This window comes from Octopus sinensis, linkage group LG27, assembly GCF_006345805.1.
Source record: "Octopus sinensis linkage group LG27, ASM634580v1, whole genome shotgun sequence".
Lineage (NCBI taxonomy): Eukaryota > Metazoa > Mollusca > Cephalopoda > Octopoda > Octopodidae > Octopus > Octopus sinensis.
Window position 1 is genome coordinate 2,432,123 of NC_043023.1, and position 5,173 is coordinate 2,437,295.

A 5,173-nucleotide genomic window follows, 5' to 3' on the forward strand; every position below is an offset into this window, starting at 1 on the left:
TGATCTTTGTCATGAAGGATGGGTCATCAGTGGCACGCTGATGGAGGTAGGTAGGGTCTGACATGATGTTCCTTCTGCTTAGTGGTCAGCATGCGAGGGACAATCTTGGCAGAGACAGGCTGCATATTCAATTCAAACTTTAGGATTATTTGCACGAGCCCAAAAATGCTTGACCAAGGACATCAATAATATCGTTTTATATTTAAGAGATGAGGAATTATGAACATTATTTACATTATTTACATTATTTACATTTGACGGATATTTGTCCTCATCTTGTTTGTTTTTAACACAACATTTCAGCTGATATACTCTCCAGCCTTCTTCAGGTGTCTTGTGGAAATTTCGAACCTGGGTTCTCATTCATAAGGTATTTTTCAATGTTGTTGTTGTTATTATTACTATTAACCCCAAGATTCCGAGTTCACTTCCAAGCAGTGACCTGAACAATTATAATAATAATAATAATAATAATAATAATAATAATAATAATAATATTAAAAATAGTAATAACAATAATAATAATAATAATAATAATAATATTAAAAATAGTAATAACAATAATAATAATAATAATAATACTAATAATAACATCGAAGAATACTTTAGGAATGAGAACCCAGGTTTGAAATTTCCCCAAGACACCTGATAAAGGCTGGAGGGTATATCAGCTGAAATGTTGTGTTAACAACAAACAAGATGAGGACAAATATCTGTCAAATGTAAATAATATAAATAATGTAAATAATGTATATCGATAATCTTGTTGGTTGTTCTCCAATGATTCTCATGCTCATGCTGATGAATTTTCTGCACATTTCTGGGGTCACAATCGTGGCAGGTTTTCCAGATCCCTAATCATGTTTCAGAGACATTCTTCCACTTTTGAAGCACCAATGCCATTGGAAACATTGCATACAACCCATTACCTTCATTGTTGTAAGCTTGCCAGAGCATGCTCAATGTCTCTGTAGCAGACTTCCCATGTTCAATGCAAAATTTCACTTTGGATCTTCGTTCCAACTTCCTGTCCAAGACAGAAATTGCAGACTACAGCATACGTGTGATCCCAAAAGCACAAATTTCACAACTTGCAAAGTAAAGACAGCAATGTCATTTAGCACACTGCTTGATGAAGGTCACTGCTAGCTCTCACTGCACATGCGACCATGTGCTGCCACCTGTTGATGCACTACAGAACCAGTCCAGGAACTTTTTGATACTACCTCTTATATGTATATGTATGTATATATATATATATATATATATATACTAGCAGTATCGCCCGGCGTTGCTCGGGTTTGTAAGGGAAATAACTATAAAGCATTTTTAGAGAGTTATAGCCAAAAAATAGCAAAAAAATGGAAAAAAATGATGGTAAATTTTTTTTTGAGATTTTAAAAAGGTGGAGTTGCGTCCCCTAGACAGTTTGTGGTTCGTGTTTCTGATTCTCGACGCCATGTCGAATTTATCGATTTTTTTCAGAACTGGGGGAACTTTTCAACATTTTCGCTGCGTTAGTTTTGAATTATGACATTGGGCTATGTGTGTGTCAAGTTTCATCAGAATCGGTTGAAAGCCGTGGTCGGGGTGAGGGTACAAGCAAACAGACACACAGAAACACGCACAGACAAACTGCCGTTTATATAGAGAGAGATATATATATACAAAGTGAGATAGGGGTTATGAGTGTAACCTACTATGGGATATCAGTTATCCAATATACTGCTATATATATATATATTTATAAATATAATTAAGGGTTTGGTAACAAGTTGCTTCACTACATACCCATATACCCAAAAGGCAAATACATAAATGCTTATAATTGCAATGCAGTTAATTCATTTATTGTATTATATGGGCGAAGGTAAAATATTTTACCTCAAATTCATAATACAAATAAGAAAATGGAAGAACAGATTCCTTTCAATCATCGACTTACAGATATTACCAATTCATATTATTTATTAACTACTTAAATAGGAACATCCAAATCCAACAAAATAAAACAATATACATCAATAAGTAAGATAATACCATAAAAATAATACATATAAAATGGATCTTACAGCTGTTTCAGCCTGTAGATAAAGGTATCTAATTGGGCCTATATTAGTCATATGTTTTGAGGTAATATGCACTTAAAAATGAGTTACTTATATATGTCTCAAGGCCTCGTCAGAGATTATAAAGTACAATTATAAAAATATAAAAATGCAAATATAAATATGAAACAAAATACACATATACATTGTACTTTATAATCTCTGACGAGGCCTTGAGACATATATAAGTAACTCCTTTTTAAGTGCATATTACCTCAATTACATTTGACTAATATAGGCCCAATGAGATACCTTTATCTACAGGCTGAAACAGCTGTAAGATCCATTTTATATGTATTATTTTTATGGTATTATCTTACTTATTGATGTATATTGTTTTATTCTGTTTTATTCTGTTGGATTTGGATGTTCCTATTTAAGTAGCTAATAAATGATATGAATTGGTATTATCTGTAAGTTGATGATTGAAAGGAATCTATTCCTCCATTTTCTTATTTGTATTATATATATATATATATATATTTATAAATATAATTAAGGGTTTGGTAACAAGTTGCTTCACCACATACTGAAAATTTAGAAACAGCAGCCAAAGACAGCTAATTCTTTTAACTACAAACATGACTCCACAGACATATTTGTAGTTAATAGAATTAGCTGTCTTTTGGCTGCTATTTCTAAATTTTCAGTATGTGGTGAAGCAACTTGTTACTAAACCCTTAATTATATATATATAAGGGTTTTTTTCTCCTTACCAAAACTACTTGGTAAAATTGATTAATTATTAAATTAATAATTCTTTACCCTATATCTGGAAACAACTTCGGTGGCAATACCAGAATAAGGAGCTATTTCTAGCACTGGAGTTAACCACTTAACGTTAACTCTCTTATATTTACGTATAAATTTGTACTGTCTCCCTGGTTTTTATGTGCTAGGCCACTTGGTGTTAAACTGACGGTATTATTAAATTAATATCTAATTTTTCACCCTCATTTATGAATGTATATATATATATATATATATATATATATATATAGATAGATAGATAGATAGATAGATAGATAGATAGATAGATAGATAGATATACATACAAACAGACAGGCAGGCAGACAGGTAGGTAGATTAATTAATTGATCAATCAATTGGTCTTGGCAATTAGCTTTGTAGCACTTTCACCTATATCAGTCTAACAGTTTGTTCCAAAGGGACTCCATAAACTTTCCAAGTCATTCAATTGGTCAATAGCAGTCCCTCGGAAGATAGACATTTGTTTAATGATTCCAGTCATTTTGCAACTCCAATTTTGTATCAGTGAGATAATTACTCCATGTTATGCAATGTATAATGTAGTAAAGAAAATCAGAACATATGACTCCACATATTGCTACACAGGTTTCAATGGCATGGTTATTTATTCAATAGTGGATAACAATTACCCAAGATTACATAACTTCATAGCCATGTCATTTCATCAGGTGAAATTATGTGTAGCTGTGTAATATTGCCTAATTACTATGCATTGTTTAATAAATAGCCATGCTACTGAAATGTGTGTAGTGATGGCTTGAGCTATCCATTCTTTTTACTTTATGCCAAGAGTTAGTGTCATTATTTAGTGTCAGTGTTGCTTGTTTGCTTGTTATATTACGATTGTTGAATATTGTTATTGTGTATGTTTAATGCACCACTGTTTTACTGCTTTGTGGTGGTCCTGTTGTTGTTTTCCCCTCGTTTGAGTGGGGAAGCGCTTTTGGTATATCATGAACACTGGTTGTGAAAGGTTAAGTCTTTCTGATGTGGATTCGTTGGAGAATGAATTAATGGAATTCTTGGATAACAGAGACAAGGAGCTGTCAAGAGGGAAAAGGATAATGAATATCAACAGGAAAAGTATCAAAATTTTGCAGCTGCAGCCGACACTTCGAAATATGAGATAAAGTTTGAAATGCAGGATTTAATGAAGTACAAAGACTTGTTCAAAAAAGGAGGGGCACAAAATTGAACTGACTCCTCCTAGCAGAGTTAGTCAAGATACATCGAAGAAAATATTTAAAATGTCTTTAGTCAAAGAGAAAAATATACATGTGGCAACAAAGGTTCAAATCAAGAAGTGCTTGAGACCGATCTGGCCTGAAATTGCATACCTGGCCAGGGGTAACAAATATGCTTCAGTGGAAGAGCGGTTTCAAACGGAGGAAATGACCAGGCAACACTCTGTGGCCTCCCTGAAGACAGATGATGAAGTGATTCTACTACCATCATACCTTGGAAAATGAACTTCTAGGGTAAAAGTCAAAGAAATCCCACCAGAGGTGGATGTTGCCTGGCTGGCAGCAGTGATATCATTAGGCTTGGAGGAGAGGATAACAATCCTTCAAGCATCAAGAATACCAAAGCAAAACTAACTAGGGCAGGGTCTGGAGATGATCATCCCAGCTGCCCCAGATGACATAGAAAATATTGTGGACACCACTTTGGTGGGTGACGAGATTGAGGGTAGTGGTGAAGGGCAGGAAACCTCGATGCTTCGAGTGTGGCTAGAAAGGCCACATAAGAGCAGAATGCCCTCCACCTCCTGCAAAAGCACTGGTGGTACCTCCAGTGGTGAAGGAAACTGCACCTCCACCTCATACAGTGACAAACACAGAGACAGAGGAGAAATGTGATGAGAAAGGGATAAAGGTGCCAGAGGAAAACGACGGACCAACGTCTCCAAGAAGAAAAGGTGAAAGAGGAGGAATAACCACTCCACGGATACTAGCCTCCACCCTACTCCCACAGACACCATCCCTCACCCAGACCCAGACACTGACCCAGAACCTGCACATACAGGTACACTTACAAATACACAGGAGCTTCAAATCACCCAACCCCTGCACCACAAAAAACAGCTTTTGCATTGTTATATGAGACAAGGAAAGCAACACTAGCGAAAAAGGTCGAAGAACTAAAGTCAATCATAAGGGTGAACTTGCCGAGCGGGGGTGTTTCCCTTTATTTGAGACATATGCTCATTGATAGGGAGAGCCACCGTGAAATGAAAGAGACATGTGGGTCAGACATTGGCCCCTTGGGAGTGGAGGTAGTCTAGACCATTAAGA

The 5,173-nt window shown here is 35.5% G+C and overlaps 1 long non-coding RNA gene across 1 annotated transcript in view; it reads right to left on the reverse strand.

Moving 5' to 3' along the window:
• Positions 1-2,466, reverse strand: part of LOC118768182 — a 4,807-nt gene extending 2,341 nt beyond the window's left edge. Inside the window, exon 1 of the long non-coding RNA XR_005004036.1 lies at positions 2,254-2,466. This is a non-coding gene — a long non-coding RNA (uncharacterized LOC118768182). The remainder of the gene's footprint in view (positions 1-2,253) is intronic.
• Positions 2,467-5,173: the final 2,707 nt, after the last annotated feature.